At 36.4% G+C, this 22,638-nt stretch overlaps 1 long non-coding RNA gene across 1 annotated transcript; it reads left to right on the forward strand.

The window, feature by feature from the left end:
• The first annotated feature begins 417 nt into the window (after positions 1-417).
• LOC139904486 (uncharacterized) lies at positions 418-22,257 on the forward strand. Its single transcript, XR_011778839.1, has 3 exons — positions 418-681; positions 999-1,212; positions 22,148-22,257. It is a non-coding gene; the product is annotated as an uncharacterized lncRNA (long non-coding RNA).
• Positions 22,258-22,638: the final 381 nt, after the last annotated feature.

Raw genomic sequence — 22,638 nt, forward strand, 5'->3', positions numbered from 1 at the left:
AAAAAGTTATAAAAGAAAAATTGTAATAAATGTTTAGGGAAGATTTAAATATTAAATACTCTACAACTGCATTTGTAATACATTTACGGTGTGTTTAATTTAATAAATAAACATTTAACCAATTTCCAACTAAAGCAGTATATTGAATTAGATAAATATTTAATCTCTTTATATTATATTATAATAACAAAACCAATAATAGATCATCTAAAAAATCAAACAGTAATCCTAGCCTTCCATTATTATTAACATCTATAATCTACACCATCTAAATTTTTTAATATACATTATGACCTCATAATCAGCTTTAGTAGTTATTCAATGACTAAAATACCCTTAACATTAAAAAAAAGACGGGATCAAGATGGTAAATTAGGGGTTCTGCAAAATTGAATTCATTCACGATCAAACAAGAAAAACAGCCTGATTTCCTCTCAAAAAAATACACGACAGATCTTCAAAATCAAGATTACATCTTCATTAACTTAAATCGATTTCGCATATTGTAACAGTACAAGAAGCATATATGGTTTGATTTTGATCTCAATCAAACAATTAAACGGAGACCGATTAACTTCCGTTTCATAAATCGTTAGCACTCAAGGATCGATTTTCTGTTGAAGGGGAAGAAATTCGTCGAATTATCTGATTGGTTCGTTGAAATTTAATATTTGCAACGAGGTACCAAATTTTGATTTCTAGGTTAAATTCAAATTTCGATGTTTCATTTAATTAATTTGTATTAAATTGAAGAGTAATTGGATTGAATGTATAAATATATTTGATCTGATTTAATGCATAAGTATTGAATTGAATAATTTAATACATAAGTATTGAATGGATAAATTAATGAATTTATGTGTCGTGGAGATATCCCGTTGAGCTGTTGTTCCAATGGCTAGACTCGACCATCACAGACACTGACAGTAAAAAAAATATTTATGAGTTTATGTTTTAACAATAATGCTCTTTGGGTCATGGTAAATACGTTTGCCAAGATTTGAGCCTTTAACGGATACACAAGTTGTGAACTTATCGAGATTGAGGCACACTTGTCGTCAAGGGGAAGATGCATTGAGTCGAGGAATCAAAAAACTTGAACAAACGTTGGCTCAAAGTGTTGCGAATAATATAACGGAAGGTAGAAACTATGACACACGTATGAAGGCGGTGATTGAGGGGCTCGAAGCGCTAGAAAACTTCTCGAATAAGGTAAACACAGCTCAACATCTCTGATGTGTCTGCCATGTGTGATGAAAATCGTGTTCCATTGAGTTTGGATCATCAATGGTTTTTATTTCAAATCGAGCTAATATGGCCTGTGAGTTGTAGGTGTTATCTCTGCTATTTTTTTTTTTTTTTGTGTGTGTATGGTATCTAAAGGTGGTGATTTAATGTTGTGTATGGTATCTAGAGGTGGTGATTTAATGTTGAAAACAGGCCAAGTGGGGTTTTGTTTTATTTTTAATGCGTCATTTTTTAGCAAAAAGGTGAACAGGTTCCTGGAAGTGGCTGTTGAGATTTGAATGGATGGTGATGTTCAGTGCCCGAACACGAAGACGTGCCATCCTCTCCTTTCGGCTCAAAGCGTCAGCTACAACATTGGCCTTGCCAGGATGATAACGAAGTTCACAATCATAGTCATTTAACGTCTCAATCCATCGACGCTGTCTCATATTCAGTTGCTTCTGATCGAATATATATTGGAGACTCTTGTGGTCGGTGAAGATAGTACTTTTAGTTCCATACAAATAGTGTCTCCACAATTTGAGCGCAAAGACAACGGCTCCAAGTTCAAGATCGTGAGTAGTGTAGTTCCGCTCGTGAATCTTCAATTGACGGGAAGCATAAGCGATAACCTTTGTGCGTTGCATTAGTACACAGCCAAAACCACTTTTCGAAGCATCGCAATAAATTATCACTGCCTTCAGGAAGAGATAAGATAAGTGCGGTGGTCAACTTCTTCTTCAGGGTTTGAAATGCTGATTCGTGTACGGGTTCCCAAATGAACTTCTTCCCTTTGTGAGTTAGCGCGGTCAAAGGGCGCTCAATCAGAGAGAAACCTTCAATAAATCTTCGGTAGTAACCGGCGAGGCCTAAAAATTGGCGAATATGAGTCGGAGTAGTGGGGGTCTCCCACTTGCTGATAGCTTCAATCTTGGCAGGATCAACATTGATACCCTGGTCGCTCACAACATGACCCAGAAATTGGACTTCCTTCAACCAAAATTCACACTTGGAGAATTTGGCGTAAAGTTGCTCTTACCTCAAGAGTTCAAGCACTAATCGAAGATGTTGCTCATGCTCTTCTTCGCTCTTAGAGTAGATGAGGATATCATCTATGAAGACGATAATGAACTTATCCAGGTATGGCTTGCAGACACGATTCATGAGATCCATGAACACGGCAGGTGCGTTGGTTAAACCGAATGGCATCACGAGAAACTCATAATGACCATAACGAGTTCTGAATGCAGTCTTCATCACATCGCTTTCTTTTACCCTCAACTGGTGATAACCGGATCGCAAATCGATCTTCGAGTAAACGCTCGATCCTTGTAGTTGATCAAAAAGATCCTCAATTCGGGGAAGAGGATACCGATTCTTGATCGTCAATTTGTTGAATTCACGGTAGTCGATACACATATGGAAGGATCCGTCCTTCTTCTTCACAAATAAAACAGGTGCGCCCCAAGGCGAGAAACTTGGTTGGATGAATCCACGGTCTAACAGCTCTTGTAGTTGACTCTGTAATTCTTGCGTCTCGGAAGGTGCAAGTCTATAAGGTGCGCGAGCTACAGGTGCAGCTCCTGGCACTAAATCGATCTGAAACTCTACTGCTCTCGGTGGCGGTAATCCAGGCAATTCTTCTGGAAAGACATCGAAAAATTCGTTCACAATTCGAATGTCGTTCACACTCTTCACCTCGGTTTCTACCGTTTTCACATGTGCTAGGACAGCAAGACGTCCCTTCTTCATGATCTTTTGTGCTTTCACGCAACTAATGAGGTTCAGCTGCGAACTACATCTCTCTCCGTAAATAGTCAGGGGTTCACCATCGCCTTGTGGTATACGAAGAGCTTTATCTCCACATATAATGTTGGCCCTTATCTTGGTCAACCAATCCATACCGACAATAACATCGAAGCTTCCCAACTTAATGGGTATTAAGTCAATCTCGAAATCCACACCAGCTATGTTGATAATAGCTCCTCGGCTTATTTGGTCAACTTTTTCAAGTTTTCCATTGGCTACCTCTACAAGCATACTCTCCTTTAAAGGAACTAACCACCAATTTATCTAATCGCAAAAGTGTCTACATACATAACTCCTATTGGCACCAGTATCAAATAAGACAGAAGCTAATAGATTGTTGATAGTGAATATACCTGTCACCAAGTCGGGGTTCTCGCGTGCATCCCTTGCATTAACATTGAAAGCTCTACCACGCGGTGGTCCGCCATCTTTTCTTTTGTTGGGGCACGCATTTCTGAAATGGCCCGTCTGTCCGCATTCGTAGCACTTTTTCAGTTCATTAGGGTTCGCCTTTACATTCAGGGTGGTAACCTTGCAGTCCTTACCGATATGTCCAGTCCGCTGGCCCTTTTCACAAACCACATTACAATACCCGGTATGGTGCTTGTAACACCTCTTGCATTGCGGTAAAGTACCCTTGTAGTTCGGGTTGGGGTTCCCACCTTTGAGACCCCCATGTCGCTTCGCCGGGTTTTGATCAAAGGCTCAACCCTTGTTGTTATCCCACTTTCGCTTATCACTACTACCCGCTTCAGACTTAGCCTTTTCCAGTTCATCGATGATGATTTGGTTCATTAAAGTATGCGCCATGCGCATCGCTTCCGAGACATTGGGTGGCTTGGATGAGGTGACGTTTCCCTTAATGGACTTAGGAAGTCCTTACAAATATCTTTCCATACGCTTGAACTCCGGGGTAACCATGGTAGGACACATCAGGGCTAGTTCCAAATACCTACGATTGTAACCATCAAGGTCGTTTCCCACAACCTTCAACTGCATAAACTCAATCTCCATCTTCTGGATCTCAGTCCTAGGGCAATATTCCTCAATCAGGGCCCCTTTGAATTCCTCCCATGGGGTAGCAAACGCCTCATCAATACCCTTTGCTTGTGCCAACGTGTTCCACCACGTTAATGCGCCGTCAGACAGCGTGCATGAAGCAAACTTGGTTTTATTCGCCTCCGAGCAGTTACTAACTCGAAACACAGATTCTAATTTCTCAAACCATCTAGTGAGACCAACCGGCCCCTCCGTTCCACTGAAGTTGTGGGGTTTGCAGCTTTGAAACTCTTTGTACGTGCACCCATTATGAATGGGCTGGATAACCGGTGGCGGTGGAGCTTGGAGGTTCCTTTCCACTAAAGCTGCGGTGACTCGTTCATTGATCATCTCCTCGATTTGGGCTGTGGTAGGTGTTGATCGTCCGTTGGCCATGATGTTCTAAACAAAAATTTTGACTCAAGTCAAAATCCAGTATTCAAATAATAATAATACAGTATATGGTAACCAACATGGAATCAACACATCACATGTTTATTAAGTAATGCAACCAGGTACAAATACCACAGAATCATCATACAGTAACGTAAATAGAACACCGTACAAGAATTAAATAACGCAAAGTTTCATTCATTAATAATAAGTTGCATACATTCGCATAGTTTCGTACAATACATAAGTGAAACATAAAACTACAACTAGATTATATAATGAAATCTACTACAAAGGTCCTATGGAGAAGGTAGGTGTAGGATGTCCAATACATGAGACATCTGGTCCTCGAGCTCAGCTACCCGAGCACGGAGGATCTCCACCTCCCTTGTCAGTTCCTCGAAAGTGGGAGATGGTGGGGCAGGCGATGCAGTTGGTACGGGTGGTGCTGGTGGAGCTGGTGGTGCAGACGGTCCGGCTCCAGAAGTAGAGGCTGCGAAGCGGTAAGGCTTACGGATGAAGTGATCAGCAGGATACGACACAAGCCACTTACGGGCGGTAACCCTACGACGCCGACCATATACGTCAGTGAATGCTCGACCTCCATTAATCCCTGGAATGACGGTACCATCGAAACGGTACCGCTTCTTCGGCGGGGTGGAGGGTGGCTGTACAGGTGCATCATCAGGGTCCTCCTCGTCGGAGTCATCGTCACTAGAGTCATCTGTGGATGAGTCGTCGGATGACGGGTCATCTGAATCATGTGGAGGTGGCTGTACGGGTGGCTGTATTGGCTCTCCTCGGGCGGCCATCATCTGTCAGTATCGGGCAGGCCCGATCGGCACGAGACGTCCATCAGGAGCGCGTCGGCACCAATGGCGATACTGATTACAGAATGGACCTTCCCCAAATTCCGCGGGAATCACAACACCACCGGGGCGGGGCTGTGGCTCCTGAGGTCCTGAGGTCCTGGGGCAGGTGGAGCTGGAATCTCCGGGAGGTCCTCGGCTCTGTCAGAAGTAACCATCGGGCCAGGTGCATGTCTACTAGCTCCGGAGGACGAAGCGCCTGGGTCACTAGAGGGTGTCGCCGACGGGATCTGAGGATCGGCAACAGCGGCAGGTGAAGTGGCTGATGAGTCTGTTTCGCTGCCCAAAATGATAGCAGGTGGAATATCCGACATCTGAACAAGGAAAAATAACTTTTTCCATGTCAGTAAGTCATAAAGCAAGCATGTATTAGGTAAAGTAACTATGATAGTCTAAATCATGTATAACAGTAAATAGCATGGCAATAATGACGAATCTTACAGAAGTAGCATGCAATCTAAAGCAAATAATAGCATGCAGTAGTGAAAACAAGTAGTATACGGCATATAGCAGTAAAAGTAAGCAGCAGCATACAGTAAGTTCAGCGAAAACAAGTAAACTAGCAAGTTGTAGATTAGTCCTATTAGTGAATCCTACTCGGGTCGGTCTTAGACTCACTAATGCAACCTAATTCCCTACAACCAGTGCTCTGATACCAAATGTAACACCCCGTACTAAATCATCATGTACGGACCATCAACAACAGAATCATTACAAGGTCAAACACTATATGATATTTCAAAATACGTTTGCATTCATGGTAAAAGGTGACGTCATAACTAACGTCGAATGTTTTACATCAAAAGTATGCTCCTATGAATAGAAGCAAAGATAATAGTGCATGACCCTTAGGTCGTTACAAATCATTGTTTCAAAAGTAATAATGTTTATGAATGCAAGATAAACGTTCATGCGGTGACATCTCTAAAGCAGCGGGTATCTACAGCAAGACTAGTACAACAGCGGAAGCAACCTTAAGCACCTGAGAAAAACAAGCTTAAAAACGTCAACACAAAGGTTGGTGAGCTATAGTTTAAGTGTAACAGTAATGTAAGGTAGGCCATGAGATTTCAGTGCTACAAATAGCGTTTCAAAACAGTATGTAAAGTATATGTTTAACCGTGGGCACTTGGTAACTAACTTAACGTTTATAACCCCCTGAAAGTACACTTGACAAGTGCGTATGTTTACGAAGTATTAAACACCCGTTAAATGCTAGCGCTACTAGATCGAGTGGGGATGTCAAACCCTATGTGTAGTGACCCGAACTTTTCCATGTTTATATATATTAATTGAGATTGATATTTACATGATTAAATGTTTCCAACATGTTAAGCAATCAAACTTGTTAAGACTTGATTAATTGAAATATGTTTCATATAGACAATTGACCACCCAAGTTGACCGGTGATTCACGAACGTTAAAACTTGTAAACACTATATGATGACATATATATGGATATATATATAGTTAACATGATACTATGATAAGTAAACATATCATTAAGTATATTAACAATGAACTACATATGTAAAAACAAGACTACTAACTTAATGATTTTTAAACGAGACATATATGTAACGATTATCGTTGTAAAGACATTTAATGTATATATATCATATTAAGAGATATTCATACATGATAATATCATGATAATATAATAATTTAAAATCTCATTTGATATTATAAACATTGGGTTAACAACATTTAACAAGATCGTTAACCTAAAGGTTTCAAAACAACACTTACATGTAACGACTAACGATGACTTAACGACTCAGTTAAAATGTATATACATGTAGTGTTTTAATATGTATTTATACACTTTTGAAAGACTTCAATACACTTATCAAAATACTTCTACTTAACAAAAATGCTTACAATTACATCCTCGTTCAGTTTCATCAACAATTCTACTCGTATGCACCCGTATTCGTACTCGTACAATACACAGCTTTTAGATGTATGTACTATTGGTATATACACTCCAATGATCAGCTCTTAGCAGCCCATGTGAGTCACCTAACACATGTGGGAACCATCATTTGGCAACTAGCATGAAATATCTCATAAAATTACAAAAATATGAGTAATCATTCATGACTTATTTACATGAAAACAAAATTACATATCCTTTATATCTAATCCATACACCAACGACCAAAAACACCTACAAACACTTTCATTCTTTAATTTTCTTCATCTAATTGATCTCTCTCAAGTTCTATCTTCAAGTTCTAAGTGTTCTTCATAAATTCCAAAAGTTCTAGTTTCATAAAATCAAGAATACTTTCAAGTTTGCTAGCTCACTTCCAATCTTGTAAGGTGATCATCCAACCTCAAGAAATCTTTGTTTCTTACAGTAGGTTATCATTCTAATACAAGGTAATAATCATATTCAAACTTTGGTTCAATTTCTATAACTATAACAATCTTATTTCAAGTGATGATCTTACTTGAACTTGTTTTCGTGTCATGATTCTGCTTCAAGAACTTCGAGCCATCCAAGGATCCATTGAAGCTAGATCCATTTTTCTCTTTTCCAGTAGGTTTATTCAAGGAACTTAAGGTAGTAATGATGTTCATAACATCATTCGATTCATACATATAAAGCTATCTTATTCGAAGGTTTAAACTTGTAATCACTAGAACATAGTTTAGTTAATTCTAAACTTGTTCGCAAACAAAAGTTAATACTTCTAACTTGACTTTTAAAATCAACTAAACACATTTTCTATATCTATATGATATGCTAACTTAATGATTTAAAACCTGGAAACACGAAAAACACCGTAAAACCGGATTTACGCCGTCGTAGTAACACCGCGGGCTGTTTTGGGTTAGTTAATTAAAAACTATGATAAACTTTGATTTTAAAGTTGTTATTATGAGAAAATGATTTTTATTATGAAAATGAAACTATATCCAAAAATTATGATTAAACTCAAAGTGGAAGTATGTTTTCTAAAATGGTCATCTAGACGTCGTTCTTTCGACTGAAATGACTACCTTTACAAAAACGACTTGTAACTTATTTTTCCGACTATAAACCTATACTTTTCTGTTTAGATTCATAAAATAGAGTTCAATATGAAACCATAGCAATTTGATTCACTCAAAACGGATTTAAAATGAAGAAGTTATGGGTAAAACAAGATTGGATAATTTTTCTCATTTTAGCTACGTGAAAATTGGTAACAAATCTATTCCAACCATAACTTAATCAACTTGTATTGTATATTATGTAATCTTGAGATACCATAGACACGTATACAATGTTTCGACCTATCATGTCGACACATCTATATATATTTCGGAACAACCATAGACACTCTATATGTGAATGTTGGAGTTAGCTATACAGGGTTGAGGTTGATTCCAAAATATATATAGTTTGAGTTGTGATCAATACTGAGATACGTATACACTGGGTCGTGGATTGATTCAAGATAATATTTATCGATTTATTTCTGTACATCTAACTGTGGACAACTAGTTGTAGGTTACTAACGAGGACAGCTGACTTAATAAACTTAAAACATCAAAATATATTAAAAGTGTTGTAAATATATTTTGAACATACTTTGATATATATGTATATATTGTTATAGGTTCGTGAATCAACCAGTGGCCAAGTCTTACTTCCCGACGAAGTAAAAATCTGTGAAAGTGAGTTATAGTCCCACTTTTAAAATCTAATATTTTTGGGATGAGAATACATGCAGGTTTTATAAATGATTTACAAAATAGACACAAGTACGTGAAACTACATTCTATGGTTGAATTATCGAAATCGAATATGCCCCTTTTTATTAAGTCTGGTAATCTAAGAATTAGGGAACAGACACCCTAATTGACGCGAATCCTAAAGATAGATCTATTGGGCTTAACAAACCCCATCCAAAGTACCGGATGCTTTAGTACTTCGAAATTTATATCATATCCGAAGGGTGTCCCGGAATGATGGGGATATTCTTATATATGCATCTTGTTAATGTCGGTTACCAGGTGTTCACCATATGAATGATTTTTATCTCTATGTATGGGATGTGTATTGAAATATGAAATCTTGTGGTCTATTGTTACGATTTGATATATAGGTTAAACCTATAACTCACCAACATTTTTGTTGACGTTTTAAGCATGTTTATTCTCAGGTGATTATTAAGAGCTTCCGCTGTCGCATACTTAAATAAGGACAAGATTTGGAGTCCATGCTTGTATGATATTGTGTAAAAACTGCATTCAAGAAACTTATTTTGTTGTAACATATTTGTATTGTAAACCATTATGTAATGGTCGTGTGTAAACAGGATATTTTAGATTATCATTATTTGATAATCTACGTAAAGCTTTTTAAACCTTTATTGATGAAATAAAGGTTATGGTTTGTTTAAAAATGAATGCAGTCTTTGAAAAACGTCTCATATAGAGGTCAAAACCTCGCAACGAAATCAATTAATATGGAACGTTTTTAATCAATAAGAACGGGACATTTCAGTTGGTATCCGAGCGTTGGTCTTAGAGAACCAGAATTTTGCATTAGTGTGTCTTATCGAGTTTGTTAGGATGCATTAGTGAGTCTGGACTTCGACCGTGTTTACTTGAAAAATGATTGCTTAACAAATTTTGTTGGAAACAATATATTTTTAACATGTGAATATTATGTAATTTATTAATCTCTTAACGCGTTTGATATTATGTGATAGATGTCTACCTCTAGAACAAGTCCCATCGACTCACCTAATAATAATGAAGAGTCAAATGTAAATTTATTTTTTTTTTTTTTTTTTTTTTTTTTTTTTTTTTTTTTTTTTTTTTTGAAGAGTCAAATGTAAATTGGAATGATTCGTGGACTGATTCACAAGTTCCCGAAGAGGAACCGGAAGAAGAGTCGGAACCGGAAGAAGAATCGGAACCGGAAGAAGAATCGGAATCGGATGAAGAAATAGAACCAGTGGGGGAAATAATAAAACGGTTAAGTAAAAGAAAATCCTCAACCAACCGACCAAGGTTAATTATGGTCAATGGTGTTTCCGCCAAGGAAGCAAAATATTGGGAGGATTACCAATTCTCCGATGAATCGGATTCCGACGAGAATTCCGATGATGTTATAGAAATTACCCCAACTGAATTTAAAAAGGCAAAAGAAAATAATAAGGGAAAGGGCATAAAAATAGAGAAATCTAATTCCAACCCCGATGAACTTTATATGTATCGTCAACCCCCGAAGTCCTTAAGTTGTAACAATGACCCGGGAACCTCTAAACCACCAGGTTTTTCTAAACCAATGTGGAAAATTACGGCTCGTATTAGGGGAACATCATATATCCCTAGAAACTTGGCAAAACGAATCAAAACCGAAGAAGAAGAAACAAGCGAGTCGGAATAAGATAGCTGTATTCGTGTGGTGTAATATATGTAATATAGTGTGCTTATGCTTTATGATATATGTAAAAATTGCTTGTATTAATAAGTATTTTTTTTTATGAATCTAACTCTTGTCTATTTTACAGTATAAAAACACAAAATGGATAGACAACCCAATATTTTAAGAGACCTACCCGGAGACATGATTGATGAAATCTTGTCTAGAGTCGGCCAGAATTCCTCGGCACAACTATTTAAGGCGAGATCAGTTTGTAAGACATTCGAAGAACGTTCCAAGAATGTCTTGGTTTATAAGAGACTTTCGTTTGAAAGATGGGGGATATCACATTGGGAAACCCATAAGTTACGATGTGTTTACTTTGATGCATATATTGCGGGGAACTCAAATGCTATTTTACGCAACGGGTTAAGAAATTATTTTGACTCAATGTATCCTAATATAGGACTTCGTGATTTAGAAAAAGCGGCTAACATGCAACATAAAGAAGCATGTTATGCTTACGGATTAGTAATGTTCGCTTCTCACCAAAGTGAGAACAAGAACATCGGGCTACAACTATTAAACAAATCGTTTCCACAAGTGACTGAGTCGGTAATTGGGGTAAGAAATGAGGTTTTTAGATTATTACGGGACTGTTGGACATTACGTAACCCTCGTCCCTTTGACGACGTTACAACACGCTGTCTTATCAACGGCCATAAAGGTTATGTTGCACAAGACCAAGGATGGGAAGTAGTCCTAGTAAAACCAGAATGCATGACTTGTTTCTGGACGTATGAATTACGTGTCTTTATTGCCTTTGCTGAACGACTTGTGTACTAGCTAGAATTATCTTCACAACTATCTTGTATCAAAGTTATTGTGTGCTATATTTCATGCTTTATGTAAAATAAGCGGTATTGTAAGTTTGTAAAATATTGTATAAAAGTTTGAACGCGAAATATTATTATAATCAGTTTTTCATATAGAATTGTAGTAGTTGAATTGTATATTAGCTACTAAGTATGAACTTAACGGGTAGGTACTACCCGAATTTAAACTTATAAAACGCTAATATGAAGAAAAAGCTTTTATAAATGAGTTCATATTATGCTACGAAATACTATTAACTACTCTTAATATTCTGTATGATTAACTTGTTCCATTTGACTATTTTGAAGGAAATGGCACCGACTACTCGACACACAGTGAATATGAATGAAGAGGAATTCCGTACTTTTCTAGCTTCAAACATAGCCGCAGTACAGGCTGCGCTACATACCAACAATAACCTTGGATCTAGCAGTACAGGAAATCGTGTAGGATGCACCTACAAAGAATTCACTGCCTGCAAACCTTTGGAATTTGATGGAACCGAAGGACCGATCGGATTGAAACGGTGGACCGAGAAGGTCGAATCGGTGTTTGCCATAATTAAGTGTACTGAAGAGGACAAAGTGAAGTACGCTACGCATACCTTCACAGGTTCTGCGTTAACATGGTGGAATACCTATCTAGAGCAAGTGGGACAAGACGATGCGTACGCACTACCGTGGTCAGCATTCAAGCCCTTGATGAACGAGAAGTACCGTCCCAGAACCGAGGTCAATAAGCTCAAGAAAGAACTTAGAGGGTTACGAACCCAAGGATTTGATATTACCACGTACGAAAGACGATTCACAGAATTGTGCCTATTGTGTCCGGGAGCATTCGAAGATGAGGAAGAGAAGATCGACGCGTTTGTGAAAGGATTACCGGAAAGAATCCAAGAAGATATAAGTTCACACGAGCCCGCCTCCATACAACAGGCATGTAGAATGGCTCACAAACTCGTGAACCAAATTGAAGAAAGAATTAAAGAACAGACTGCTGAAGAGGCCAATGTGAAGCAAGTCAAAAGAAAGTGGGAGGAAAACGGTGATAAGAATCACCAATACAACAACAACAGCAATTACAACAATAATCGCAACATCAATCGCAACTACAACAAACGGCCCAACAACAACAACAACAACAACAGCAACTACAACAATCATCCCAACAACAATAATAACCGCAACAACAACAACAATCAGAAGCAGCTATGCCAAAGGTGTGAAAAGAATCACTCGAGGTTCTGCACCAAATTTTGCAACAAGTGTAAAAGAAATGGTCATAGCGCGGCGAAGTGTGAGGTCTACGGACCAGGGGTTAATAGAACGAAAGGAACAAATGGTGTCGGAACGAGTAATGGCGGAGCAAGTAGTGTCGGAGCAAGTTATGCCAATGTAGTTTGTTATAAATGTGGAAAACCGGGCCACATTATTAGAAATTGCCCGAACCAGGAGAACACGAATGGACAAGGCCGTGGAAGAGTTTTCAATATTAATGCGGCAGAGATTTTTGTGCTAAATTAAGTTGTCCATTGACGCCTTTGGATAGTAAATTTTTACTCGAATTAGCAAATGGTAAATTAATTTCAGCAGATAATATATGTCGGAATCGAGAAATTAAACTGGTTAGCGAAACATTTAAGATTGACTTGATACCAGTAGAGTTAGGGAGTTTTGATGTGATAATCGGTATGGACTGGTTGAAAGAAGTGAAAGCAGAGATCGTTTGTTACAAAAATGCAATTCGCATTATACGAGAAAAAGGAAAACCCTTAATGGTGTACGGAGAAAAGGGCAACACGAAGCTACATCTTATTAGTAATTTGAAGGCACAAAAACTAATAAGAAAAGGTTGCTATGCTGTTCTAGCACACGTCGAGAAAGTACAAACTGAAGAAAAGAGCATCAATGATGTTCCCGTCGCAAAAGAATTTCCTGATGTATTTCCGAAAGAATTACCGAGATTACCCCCACATCGATCCGTTGAATTTCAAATAGATCTTGTACCAGGAGCTGCACCAATAGCTCGTGCTCCTTACAGACTCGCACCCAGCGAGATGAAAGAACTACAAAGCCAATTACAAGAACTTTTAGAGCGTGGTTTCATTCGACCAAGCACATCACCGTGGGGAGCTCCTGTTTTGTTTGTCAAGAAGAAAGATGGTACATTCAGGTTGTGTATCGACTACCGAGAGTTGAACAAACTTACCATCAAGAACCGCTACCCACTACCGAGAATCGACGACTTATTTGATCAACTACAAGGCTCGTCTGTTTATTCAAAGATTGACTTACGTTCCGGGTATCATCAAATGCGGGTGAAAGAAGATGATATTCCAAAGACTGCTTTCAGAACACGTTACGGTCATTACGAGTTTATGGTCATGCCGTTTGGTTTAACTAATGCACCAGCTGTGTTCATGGACCTTATGAACCGAGTGTGTGGACCATACCTTGATAAGTTTGTCATTGTTTTCATTGATGACATACTTATTTACTCAAAGAATGACCAAGAACACGGTGAACATTTGAGAAAGGTGTTAGAAGTATTGAGGAAGGAAGAATTGTACGCTAAGTTTTCAAAGTGTGCATTTTGGTTGGAAGAAGTTCAATTCCTCGGTCACATAGTGAACAAAGAAGGTATTAAGGTGGATCCGGCAAAGATAGAAACTGTTGAAAAGTGGGAAACCCCGAAAACTCCGAAACACATACGCCAGTTTTTAGGACTAGCTGGTTACTACAGAAGGTTCATCCAAGACTTTTCCAGAATAGCAAAACCCTTGACTGCATTAACGCATAAAGGGAAGAAATTTGAATGGAATGATGAACAAGAGAAAGCGTTTCAGTTATTGAAGAAAAAGCTAACTACGGCACCTATATTGTCATTGCCTGAAGGGAATGATGATTTTGTGATTTATTGTGATGCATCAAAGCAAGGTCTCGGTTGTGTATTAATGCAACGAACGAAGGTGATTGCTTATGCGTCTAGACAATTGAAGATTCACGAACAAAATTATACGACGCATGATTTGGAATTAGGCGCGGTTGTTTTTGCATTAAAGACTTGGAGGCACTACTTATATGGGGTCAAAAGTATTATATATACCGACCACAAAAGTCTTCAACACATATTTAATCAGAAACAACTGAATATGAGGCAGCGTAGGTGGATTGAATTATTGAATGATTACGACTTTGAGATTCGTTACCACCCAGGGAAGGCAAATGTGGTAGCCGATGCCTTGAGCAGGAAGGACAGAGAACCCATTCGAGTAAAATCTATGAATATAATGATTCATAATAACATTACTACTCAAATAAAGGAGGCGCAACAAGGAGTTTTAAAAGAGGGAAATTTAAAGGATGAAATACCCAAAGGATCGGAGAAGCATCTTAATATTCGGGAAGACGGAACCCGGTATAGGGCTGAAAGGATTTGGGTACCAAAATTTGGAGATATGAGAGAAATGGTACTTAGAGAAGCTCATAAAACCAGATACTCAATACATCCTGGAACGGGGAAGATGTACAAGGATCTCAAGAAACATTTTTGGTGGCCGGGTATGAAAGCCGATGTTGCTAAATACGTAGGAGAATGTTTGACGTGTTCTAAGGTCAAAGCTGAGCATCAGAAACCATCAGGTCTACTTCAACAACCCGAAATCCCGGAATGGAAATGGGAAAACATTACCATGGATTTCATCACTAAATTGCCAAGGACTGCAAGTGGTTTTGATACTATTTGGGTAATAGTTGATCGTCTCACCAAATCAGCACACTTCCTGCCAATAAGAGAAGATGACAAGATGGAGAAGTTAGCACGACTGTATTTGAAGGAAGTCGTCTCCAGACATGGAATACCAATCTCTATTATCTCTGATAGGGATGGCAGATTTATTTCAAGATTCTGGCAGACATTACAGCAAGCATTAGGAACTCGTCTAGACATGAGTACTGCCTATCATCCACAAACTGATGGGCAGAGCGAAAGGACGATACAAACACTTGAAGACATGCTACGAGCATGTGTTATTGATTTCGGAAACAGTTGGGATCGACATCTACCATTAGCAGAATTTTCCTACAACAACAGCTACCATTCAAGCATTGAGATGGCGCCGTTTGAAGCACTTTATGGTAGAAAGTGCAGGTCTCCGATTTGTTGGAGTGAAGTGGGGGATAGACAGATTACGGGTCCGGAGATTATACAAGAAACTACCGAGAAGATCATCCAAATTCAACAACGGTTGAAAACCGCCCAAAGTCGACAAAAGAGCTACGCTGACATTAAAAGAAAAGATATAGAATTTGAAATTGGAGAGATGGTCATGCTTAAAGTTGCACCTTGGAAAGGCGTTGTTCGATTTGGTAAACGAGGGAAATTAAATCCAAGGTATATTGGACCATTCAAGATTATTGATCGTGTTGGACCAGTAGCTTACCGACTTGAGTTACCTCAACAACTCGCGGCTGTACATAACACTTTCCACGTCTCGAATTTGAAGAAATGTTTTGCTAAAGAAGATCTCACTATTCCGTTAGATGAAATCCAAATCAACGAAAAACTCCAATTCATCGAAGAACCCGTTGAAATAATGGATCGTGAGGTTAAAAGACTTAAGCAAAACAAGATACCAATTGTTAAGGTTCGATGGAATGCTCGTAGAGGACCCGAGTTCACCTGGGAGCCTGAAGATCAGATGAAGAAGAAATACCCGCATCTATTTCCAGAAGATTCGTCAACACCTTCAACAGCTTAAAATTTCGGGACGAAATTTATTTAACGGGTAGGTACTGTAGTGACCCGAACTTTTCCATGTTTATATATATTAATTGAGATTGATATTTACATGATTAAATGTTTCCAACATGTTAAGCAATCAAACTTGTTAAGACTTGATTAATTGAAATATGTTTCATATAGACAATTGACCACCCAAGTTGACCGGTGATTCACGAACGTTAAAACTTGGATATATATGGATATATATATAGTTAACATGATACTATGATAAGTAAACATATCATTAAGTATATTAACAATGAACTACATATGTAAAAACAAGACTACTAACTTAATGATTTTTAAACGAGACATATATGTAACGATTATCGTTGTAAAGACATTTAATGTATATATATCATATTAAGAGATATTCATACATGATAATATCATGATAATATAATAATTTAAAATCTCATTTGATATTATAAACATTGGGTTAACAACATTTAACAAGATCGTTAACCTAAAGGTTTCAAAACAACACTTACATGTAACGACTAACGATGACTTAACGACTCAGTTAAAATGTATATACATGTAGTGTTTTAATATGTATTTATACACTTTTGAAAGACTTCAATACACTTATCAAAATACTTCTACTTAACAAAAATGCTTACAATTACATCCTCGTTCAGTTTCATCAACAATTCTACTCGTATGCACCCGTATTCGTACTCGTACAATACACAGCTTTTAGATGTATGTACTATTGGTATATACACTCCAATGATCAGCTCTTAGCAGCCCATGTGAGTCACCTAACACATGTGGGAACCATCATTTGGCAACTAGCATGAAATATCTCATAAAATTACAAAAATATGAGTAATCATTCATGACTTATTTACATGAAAACAAAATTACATATCCTTTATATCTAATCCATACACCAACGACCAAAAACACCTACAAACACTTTCATTCTTCAATTTTCTTCATCTAATTGATCTCTCTCAAGTTCTATCTTCAAGTTCTAAGTGTTCTTCATAAATTCCAAAAGTTCTAGTTTCATAAAATCAAGAATACTTTCAAGTTTGCTAGCTCACTTCCAATCTTGTAAGGTGATCATCCAACCTCAAGAAATCTTTGTTTCTTACAGTAGGTTATCATTCTAATACAAGGTAATAATCATATTCAAACTTTGGTTCAATTTCTATAACTATAACAATCTTATTTCAAGTGATGATCTTACTTGAACTTGTTTTCGTGTCATGATTCTGCTTCAAGAACTTCGAGCCATCCAAGGATCCATTGAAGCTAGATCCATTTTTTTCTTTTCCAGTAGGTTTATTCAAGGAACTTAAGGTAGTAATGATGTTCATAACATCATTCGATTCATACATATAAAGCTATCTTATTCGAAGGTTTAAACTTGTAATCACTAGAACATAGTTTAGTTAATTCTAAACTTGTTCTCAAACAAAAGTTAATCCTTCTAACTTGACTTTTAAAATCAACTAAACACATTTTCTATATCTATATGATATGCTAACTTAATGATTTAAAACCTGGAAACACGAAAAACACCGTAAAACCGGATTTACGCCGTCGTAGTAACACCGCGGGCTGTTTTGGGTTAGTTAATTAAAAACTATGATAAACTTTGATTTTAAAGTTGTTATTATGAGAAAATGATTTTTATTATGAACATGAAACTATATCCAAAAATTATGATTAAACTCAAAGTGGAAGTATGTTTTCTAAAATGGTCATCTAGACGTCGTTCTTTCGACTGAAATGACTACCTTTACAAAAACGACTTGTAACTTATTTTTCCGACTATAAACCTATACTTTTATGTTTAGATTCATAAAATAGATTTCAATATGAAACCATAGCAATTTGATTCACTCAAAACGGATTTAAAATGAAGAAGTTATGGGTAAAACAAGATTGGATAATTTTTCTCATTTTAGCTACGTGAAAATTGGTAACAAATCTATTCCAACCATAACTTAATCAACTTGTATTGTATATTATGTAATCTTGAGATACCATAGACACGTATACAATGTTTCGACCTATCATGTCGACACATCTATATATATTTCGGAACAACCATAGACACTCTATATGTGAATGTTGGAGTTAGCTATACAGGGTTGAGGTTGATTCCAAAATATATATAGTTTGAGTTGTGATCAATACTGAGATACGTATACACTGGGTCATGGATTGATTCAAGATAATATTTATCGATTTATTTCTGTACATCTAACTGTGGACAACTAGTTGTAGGTTACTAACGAGGACAGCTGACTTAATAAACTTAAAACATCAAAATATATTAAAAGTGTTGTAAATATATTTTGAACATACTTTGATATATATGTATATATTGTTATAGGTTCGTGAATCAACCAGTGGCCAAGTCTTACTTCCCGACGAAGTAAAAATCTGTGAAAGTGAGTTATAGTCCCACTTTTAAAATCTAATATTTTTGGGATCAGAATACATGCAGGTTTTATAAATGATTTACAAAATAGACACAAGTACGTGAAACTACATTCTATGGTTGAATTATCGAAATCGAATATGCCCCTTTTTATTAAGTCTGGTAATCTAAGAATTAGGGAACAGACACCCTAATTGACGCGAATCCTAAAGATAGATCTATTGGGCTTAACAAACCCCATCCAAAGTACCAGATGCTTTAGTACTTCGAAATTTATATCATATCCGAAGGGTGTCCCGGAATGATGGGGATATTCTTATATATGCATCTTGTTAATGTCGGTTACCAGGTGTTCACCATATGAATGATTTTTATCTCTATGTATGGGATGTGTATTGAAATATGAAATCTTGTGGTCTATTGTTACGATTTGATATATAGGTTAAACCTATAACTCACCAACATTTTTGTTGACGTTTTAAGCATGTTTATTCTCAGGTGATTATTAAGAGCTTCCGCTGTCGCATACTTAAATAAGGACAAGATTTGGAGTCCATGCTTGTATGATATTGTGTAAAAACTGCATTCAAGAAACTTATTTTGTTGTAACATATTTGTATTGTAAACCATTATGTAATGGTCGTGTGTAAACAGGATATTTTAGATTATCATTATTTGATAATCTACGTAAAGCTTTTTAAACCTTTATTGATGAAATAAAGGTTATGGTTTGTTTAAAAATGAATGCAGTCTTTGAAAAACGTCTCATATAGAGGTCAAAACCTCGCAACGAAATCAATTAATATGGAACGTTTTTAATCAATAAGAACGGGACATTTCACTATGGATCCATATCTAAGATTCGCGTTCACCGGTTCAAAAACCAATGACTAAACGTTACCGAGCTAAAGGGAATGTTTATGCCGTTGTATAACCCACACATAAATAAAGTTTAAGTACTCGTGCCTAGTATGTAAAACGTAAAATGCACATGTATTCTCAGTTCCCAAAATAGTTAAAGTAAAAAGGGATGCTATAACTCACAATGGTAAAGTAGTAGTAAAGTTGAGTCGGGAAGTAAGCAAGTACGTAGGTCCGGAAAGTCCTCAACCTAAGTCAAATATTACTAAGTCAGTAAATCGTTCCAATAGGTTTAAATGTATGTAAATTAGGTCTTAAGGGTCATCAACAATCATCATTAAACAAAAAGGTGTAAAGTAAGTTTCGTTCATGAAAAGAGTTTAAAACAAAGGCTGACTTCGATCAGTCACTATGGCCTCTATACCTACTGAAATAAGGTGAGACCAGTGGCCATGGCTCCGTATATAAGTCCTTTAGTTCCTGTAAAAATTCCAAAACCAAACTCATCTTCGTTTGACCGTGGCGACGGTTTAAGTGCGAGTAGGTCAGAATTTCAGCACAACGTTAAAAGGACATAGTGACGTTCGGAGGGCCATAAATCCTAAACCGTAACTCGGATTAAGACTAGTCTTAAACGAAAAATTATATACTCGAATAGAGATAACTGAAAATCAACTTTACAGTAGCCCAGGTATTCTAATCAGTTCCAAAAAATAGTAAACAGTAGGTTCCGGTGGGTTCTTGGTGCTTGACGTTCATCACGTTTCTCATCCTTAATGCATATAGCTTCAAGTGTACAACTTGTTGATGGGTTTACATCATATTTACCAAGTTTTGACCATCATAACACTAATGCAAGTCTAAGATATGTAGCACAACTCAATTAAGTGTTGTAAGTAGTTTGATGAACCAAATTTACATCAAGATCTTAGATTTGATACAAACATGAATTATAAAAGTAATATTAAGCTACAAACTTGCAAGTAAACTAACTAATCAAGATCTTAAGTTGTAGAACATAGTTCTTAGTTAGATCTTGAAGATCCAAGAACCAAAAGTCTAGATCTAAAGCTATTAAGTTAAATCCTAAGTAATAACACTTGAATCTTTACTTTAATGAAACCATAAGCTATAAAACTTAGATTTTCTTCTTGTAAAGTATATGTAAGCTTTCAAGCTTTTGTTTATGACAAAATAAGTAGACCATAAGCTATAGAAACTTAGATCTTTCATAAGTATGTAAAGTTGTAACTAGAAAGTTAAACTTCCATGTTCTTGAACTTATAAGTTAACTTTTGTTCAAGAAAAATGAGATCAAAGTTAACTAGTAACACTTGACCAAGAACAACATAAATCACGAATTTAAAGATGCTAGAAATGAAGAAATAAACTAAATAAACAAGTAACAAGTTCATGGTTGTTCATACTTTAAAGATTCAAGCCAAGATCTTGATCTTTAAGAAAGTAAACTTTAGTTTACAAACATGAATTCAAGTATGATTTTACAACATGAACTTTCTTTCTTTAAAACATTAAGTGTAGAACATAAACTAGAGAGTTTTGTTCTTGTATGTTCTTGTATGAACAAGATAAAATGAAGAACAAACTAAAGAGTTTGATCCTTAATAATATGTAAGTAATCAACAACAACAAAGTTCAAGTAATTAAACAACAACATGAAGCAAGTAAAAGGATGATGATGGTGTGTTGTTAGGCTACGGTTTTATCAAGGGAAAGAAGAGAGAAAAAGTAAGCTTGTTACTTACAAGAATGGAGATAAAGATGAGAGAAAAGTTGAGAGAAATTGCAAGTAATTTGTGTGTGTGTAAAATGAAAGAGTATAAGTGAATGAAGTAATAAGGAAATTGAAAAAAAACTCCGTAATACTCCTTGAAGGCCGACGGTTTTGGGAAGGGAAAGGGGAAGGAAAAAGTCCACTAGTTTCATGCATGAATTGGTTCAAAAAGATGGGTATAAGGTTAGCTTGCATGGGAACTAGGTGTAATGGTGTTGTAACTAGATTCCATAAGTATTAATCAAACTAGTTTAGTTCTAAAGTAATACTTACATGAGTGATGGGCTAATAAGTCCATTAAGATGAGTAGGGTGGGCTCTTAAGTCCATTAACATTAATAAAAGCCCAAGTTCAAGTGATTAACAATTTAAATCCAACAAAGCCCAAGTAATTAACTAGTAACTTTAGTTAATTAAAAATGATTAATAAAAATCAATCATGAATGTAAATAATATCTGAAAATATTATTCGTGAAATGTTCGTGCGTCACAAAGACGTGTCGGGCAATTAAAAGTCAATCATGGTAACAAGTAAATGTATAAAAATACATTCATTTAATCACAAGTATTAATAATAACAATTATTAATTAAAGATGGAAAAACCAGGGTCGTTACATACACAGTAACCTATATGCATCACCAACTGATCTTCTCACCATTAATGTAGAGTATGCAATAGTTTTTGGTACATCCTTTGAATATACGTGTTGTCTTTTATTTGTTTCAGGTACATACTAGAAAAGCCGTCAAAGCAATACGTCCTCTGGCAACAGACCGTACTTATAACAGCAAGGCTTGCTATAGCAATTATCACATTGCTGAAAGACCAAACACGTGTGACGTGTAGTGACCCGAACTTTTCCATGTTTATATATATTAATTGAGATTGATATTTACATGATTAAATGTTTCCAACATGTTAAGCAATCAAACTTGTTAAGACTTGATTAATTGAAATATGTTTCATATAGACAATTGACCACCCAAGTTGATCGGTGATTCACGAACGTTAAAACTTGTAAAAACTATATGATGACATATATATGGATATATATATATATAGTTAACATGATACTATGATAAGAAAACATATCATAAAGTATATTAACAATGAACTACATATGTTAAAACAAGACTACTAACTTAATGATTTTTAAACGAGACATATATGTAACGATTATCGTTGTAAAGACATTTAATGTATATATATCATATTAA

Source organism: Rutidosis leptorrhynchoides, chromosome 4, assembly GCF_046630445.1.
Source record: "Rutidosis leptorrhynchoides isolate AG116_Rl617_1_P2 chromosome 4, CSIRO_AGI_Rlap_v1, whole genome shotgun sequence".
Classification (NCBI taxonomy): domain Eukaryota; kingdom Viridiplantae; phylum Streptophyta; class Magnoliopsida; order Asterales; family Asteraceae; genus Rutidosis; species Rutidosis leptorrhynchoides.